The following is a 6,215-nucleotide window of genomic DNA, read 5'->3' as shown; positions in this document are numbered from 1 at the left end:
TTCCTTTAACGATAACACGGCCGCTGTAGTTAGCAAACAGGACACCTTTTTAGGATAAACTGTGTCCTGAGATACTGAAGAATTGGGTAGTAACAGGAACAATACTTGGCAGTACCATGACACATTGTTTTTACTCTCAGAGGCCTAAACGCTGGTGTTAACACTGCTTCTGATCTGAATTACAGCTTAGTCAAGTGTCTGAACCTTTTGACATTCACTTACAGAAACCAGAAAAATTCTAACAGTGATCAATGAGAAAACTAAATGGTTTTTTTTTTTTGCTCTGGCAGGAAAAATAAATGTAAAAAACTCAGCACTTTATTAATATAATACTTTCATTTTAGTTGTTTTAAAAATAATTATCTTAAGTTCAGTCACTTGATTTTTTAGCCCCAACTCAAGACAGGGGAGGCATACATGATGCCTGACAGAGAGACAGAAAAGCCATATAAAAATGAAAACACAAAAACGCATTAGTTTGAGTCTAATTTAGCGTGGAGTAACTCATGGTCTCTAAGTGTATTACTGGATTAACTTCCAACGCGATACCTGACTTTCGCCATGATGAATGGAGACAGGATGGGTTCTGAATGCTAGTCTTCAACGCACCATACAACAGTGCTAGACCCTCATCTGTATGAAGGGGAACAAAGCCCTCCTTAAAAGATTTACTAGAGTTAACACCTGGGGATCCTCAAGAAATGAATGCTATCATTGTTCTGCTTCAGAAGGTAGAAATACAGGGAATACACTTTAGATAGGTTAAGATAAAAAGTTTTGTGTTTAAGGCAGCACTTCAGTTGCCTGGAAAATTCACTTCTGTATAATGTCTAATTTGTTAATGATGCCGTGAATAGATGCTTTCTAATAACTACACAAGTTTGTTTTTATGAAAAAGTAGAGTAACGTGTCCTCTGATGTTAGGAGTAGGAGAGTTTGAGTAAAGGACTTTAAACAAATGAAGCATATAATCCTATCTCTTTATTAGAATGATGAAAAGAGTGGGGGTGTTGTCTGTTTATACAGTTATCACCTAGGAGTCATATCAAGATTCTTTTCCTAATCTCAGTGAAGAGGTTTAAAAAAAGTTTAAAGATTAGAGATTTAGTAAAATTGTCTTGTATCACCTTTTTAAAATAAAATTTTTAAACATATCTTTTCAGACCGGGCGCTGTGGCTCAAGCCTGTAATCCCAGCACTTTCAGAAGCTGAGGCAGGTGCATCACTTGACGTCAGGAGTTTGAGATCAGCCTGGCCAATATGTTGAAACCCCGTCTCTACTAAAAATACAAAAATTAGCTGGGTGTGGTGGCAGGAGCCTGTATTCCCAGCTACTCAGTAGGCTGAGACAGGAGGATTGCTTGAGTCCGAGAAGCAGAGGTTGCAGTGAGCCATATCACGCCACTGCACTCCAGCCAGGGCAACGCAGTGAGACTCCGTCTCAAAAAAACAAACAAATTTTAACATATCTTTTCACAAAATCAATCACCAGCCAAATGTGTAAAACTATGTAAGAACTTTTCCTTCTTGACCCCAATAAATGGGGCATTTTCATCTGTTCCGCTATGGCTGATTTCAGATGCTCCTACAAACAGGGAATCCAGCTGCAACATATTTTAAATATCATTACTGATAGACACCTGCTTATTTCACATAGATTCAGTTTTCAATCTTATGTGAGAAAACTGCAAAAGATGTTAAAACAATGGAACAAAAAACAGGCCAAGAGAGCCTATAACATTTACCAACAGTTGAAAGGCTACGTCACCAAATTAGTATGTGAGAAAATAGGTAAAATACAAATTCTTTATCTTATACATACCAGGAGGTAGCAATTACAAAGAACAGTGAATCACATTTATTTTATAGAACACAATTATAACTTAGCACCAATAGCTGTTGAATTCTTTGAGCTTTTTAAAGCATCATAAAATGTATTAATACCTGAGTTTGTTATCTTAAATACTATGACTTTCAAAAGTTAAACTGAAATTTGATAAGTACTGCAAACAATTTATTTTATATGACTATTACTTAGCTATAGTTGTGTTTGTTTTTTTTTTTTTTTTTTTTTTTGAGAGAGTCTCGCTCTGTCACCCAGGCTGGAGTGCAGTGGCGCAATCTCAGCTCACTGCAGGCTCCGCCTCCCGGGTTCACACCATTCTCCTGTCTCAGCCTCCTGAGTAGCTGGGACTACAGGCACCCACCACTACACCCGGCTAATTTTTTGTATTTTTAGTAGAGATGGGGTTTCACCGTGTTGGCCAGGAGGGTCTCAATCTCCTGACCTCATGATCCGCCCGCCTCAGCCTCCCATAGTGCTAGGATTACAGGCGTGAGCCACTGCGCCCAGCCTATAGTTTTTTTTAAATATGACTAATATTTAGTTATAGTTTTAAGACAGCAGTGACGTCACAGAAAATGGCAGGGCAGGAAGCTTCAGGGATTAACTGGTTCTTCCACCAAAACCACCATTAAGCTGGACAAAAAATTAGCAGAATCAACTGTTTTCTAACTCTGTCACCTCATCAGATGCTTGCTGCAACCCAGGGAAGGCTTGATGATGCAGAGGCTGCAGCTTTTTGGTTAAGAGGGTGGTGTGGATGGACAGCCTACCTACCTGCTGCAGCCGGTCCTCAGCGGGGACCCCGTGCATTTTTGTCATATGATGGTGCCCTGAGGGACCAGCGTAGATGTGTGCCTTTGTCTCGATCCCCTCAGGCTGCAGCAATTTCCCCAATACCATCTATCAGAAAATTTAGAGACATACGCTTCTTTTTAAAAAAAAGATCTAGATATTGGACCAGGCGCAGTTATGCACGCCTGTAATCCCAGCACTTTGGGAGGAGGCTGAGGCGAGAGGATCATTAGAGCCCGAGTTCAAGACCACCCTGGGTAACATAGCAAGACTGCGTGTCTACAAAAATAAAATAAATAAATTAGCCAGGCATGGTGGTGCATTCCTGTAGTCCTAGCTACTCGGAGGCTGAGGCGAGAAGATCCCTTGAGCCAAGGAGTTAGAGGCTGTAGTGAGCTATGATCGTGCCACTGCACTATAGCCTAGGTGACAGAGTGAGACCCCATCTCAAAAAAGAAAAAAAGATCCAGACATTTAAGGAAATTTCTGTCAGGTTACAGGCTGACCAGAGAGACAATGAAAAGACCAAGAACCTCAGGAATACAGACTTCGCAAAAATAACTTGGAAAATTCACTACACAAATGAACTGCAGCCCTCAACAAGTAACAGAAGCAATCCCTGAGGAGAGGGATAATCTGATTTCCAGAGCTACTGCAGTGTCATATTCAAACTGTACAGTCCTTAACACAAAATTACAAAGCACACAAATAAAATGGAAAATATGGCTGACTTATGGGAAAAAAAGAGTATGACAGAAACTGTCACTGAGGAAGCCCAGATATTAGAATTACTAGTCAAAGATGTTTATCAACTGTATTAATATGCTCACAGGGCTAGTGGAAACCATGGAAAACGGACTAAAGGAACCAGGAGAGTGATGTATGAACAAACAGAAAATGTCAACAGAGATAGAAATACCAAGGAACCAAATAGAAACTTGGGAACTGAAAAACACAATAGCTGAAATTAAAGCATTCACTGGAAGGATTCAGCAGCAGACTTGAGCAGGCAGAATTAGCAAAGGTGAAGAGAAGGCAGTTGAACTTATCCAGTCTGAGGAGCACAAGTAAGAAAAGAACAGAACCTACGGGACCCATGGGATACCATCAGAAATACCAATGCACGCATATAGGAATCCCAACAAGAGAGAAAAAGGGAAAACAAAACAAAACAAAAAACAAAAACAAACAAAAAACCCTAAAGAAAGAATGGCCGGAAAGTGAGGAAGCACATCAAAAGCCAAAATGGGCCAAATGCCAGGCCTCTTGCACCAGTTGGCCAAGTTGTGAATGCAAAGGAAAAGTTATTGAAGGAAATTAAAAGAGCTTCTCCATTAAACACACACAAAAAAGCGAAACAGCCTTATTGTGGTGGATAGGGAGAAGGTTTCAGTGATCTGGATACGATATCAAATGAGATACAACGTTCCTGTTAAGCCAAAGCCTAATCCAGAGCAAGACCCTAACTCTCTTCAATTCTATGAAGGCTGAGAGAGGCGAGGGAGCTGCAAAAGAAAAGGTAAAAACTAGCAGAGATTGGTTCATGAGGTATAAGGGAAGAAGCCATCTCCACAACATAAAAAGTGCAAGATGGAACAGCAAGTGCTGATGGAGAAGCCATCTAGATGATCTAGCAAAGATAATTAATGAAGATGGCTACATTAAACAGCAGATGATCAACGCAGACAAAACAGCCTTATATTGGAAAATGATGCCATCTAGCACTTTCATAGCTGAAGAGGAGTCAATGCCTTGTTTCAAAGGATAGGCTGACTTGTTAGGGGCTAATGCAGCTGGAGGCTTTAAACTAAAGCCAATGCTCATTCACATTTTGAAGAAAATCTGAGAGCTAAGTCTACTCTGCCTGTGCTTTAAAAATAGAAAAAGTTTGGGTGACAGCACATCTGTTTACAGTATGGTTTACTATTTTAAGCCTACCCGTGCGACCTACTGTTTAGAAAAAGATTCCTTTCAAAGTATTACTGCACATTGACAATACTGACAATGCACCTGGTCATCCAAGAGCTCCGTGGGAGATGTACAAGATGAATGCTGTTTGCATGCTGCTAACACAACATCCATCCTGCAGCTCATGGATCAAGGAGTCATTTTGAATTTCAAGTCTTATTTTTTAGGAAATACATTTTGTAAGGCTATAGCTGCCATAGAGAGTGATTCTTCAGATGGAGCTGGGCAAAGAACATAGAAAACTTTCTGGAAAGGGTTCACCATTCTAAATGCCATTAAGAACATTTGTGATTCATGAGAGGTGGTCAAAATGGGAGTTTGGAAGAAGTTGCTTGCAGCATGTGGTGATAATAGCAAGATAACTAAAATTAGAAGTGGAGCTGGGCATGGTGGTGTGTGCCTGTAATCCCAGCTACTTGGGAGGCTGAAGTGGGAGGGCTGCTTGAACCCAGGAGTTCGAGACTAGCCTGGGCAACACATAAGACCCTGTATCAAAAAATAAATAAAAATTAAAAATGGAGCCTAAAGATATGACTGAATTGCTGCAATCTCACGATAAAACTTTAATAGATGAGGAGTTGCTCTCTATGGATGAGCACAGAAAATAGTTTCTTAAAATGGAATCCACTCCTGGTGAAGATACTGTGAACACTGTTGAAACAACAACAAAGGATTCAGAAGATGCCATAAATTTAATTGATAAAGCAGCATCAGGGTTTGAAAGGATTAACTCCAATTTTGAAAGACATTCTACTGTAATATGCCGTCAAACAGCATCACATGCTACAGAGAAATCTTTCATGAAAGAGTCAATCAACGCAGCAAACTTCACTGTCTTATTTTAAGAAGTTACCGGTCACCCCAGCCTTCAGCACCATCATCAGCAGCCATCCACATGGAGGCAAGACCCTCCATCAGCAAAAAGATTACAACTTGCTAAAGGCTTAGAGTATCATAAGCATTTTTTTTTTTTTAACAATAAAGTGTTCTTTTTTTTTTTTTTTTTGAGATGGAGACTCGCTCTGTTGCCCAGGCTGGAGTGCAGTGCTGTGCTCTCAGCTCACCCCAACCTCTGCCTCCTGGGTTCAAGCGATTCTCCTGCCTCAGCCTCCCAAGTAGCTGGGATTACAGGCGCCCGCCACCACGCCCGGCTAATTTTCGTATTTTTAATAGAAACAGAGTTTTGCCATGTTGGCCAGGCTGGTCTCGAACTCCTGAAAGTATTTTTAAATTAAGGTATATACACTGTTTTTTGGATATAATGCTATTACATACTTAATAGACTACAGTATAAACATAACTTTTATATGTACTGGGAAACCAATTTGTGAAACCAGTTTTATTGTGATATTTGCTTTATTTCGCCAGTTTGGAAACAAAACTGCAATGTCCCCAAGGCATGCCTGTAGGTAAACATGAGTCCATACTGATAAATGATTGAATAAACAGGAGAGAAGAAACAAATCTTCAAGAAGAATAACATGCACAGATACTGCTCTCTCCAGGGGTTGGAGCTTAAACCTCCTCAACCCACAGAGTATGGAAAGGGAAAAACAGGAACTTGACAGTGGAGAAATCTGGCAGACACCACTGTGACCAGGTGGCCAAG

Source organism: Pongo pygmaeus, chromosome 14 (genome assembly GCF_028885625.2).
Source record: "Pongo pygmaeus isolate AG05252 chromosome 14, NHGRI_mPonPyg2-v2.0_pri, whole genome shotgun sequence".
Lineage (NCBI taxonomy): Eukaryota > Metazoa > Chordata > Mammalia > Primates > Hominidae > Pongo > Pongo pygmaeus.
Note: the sequence above shows the minus strand (reverse complement) of the source record.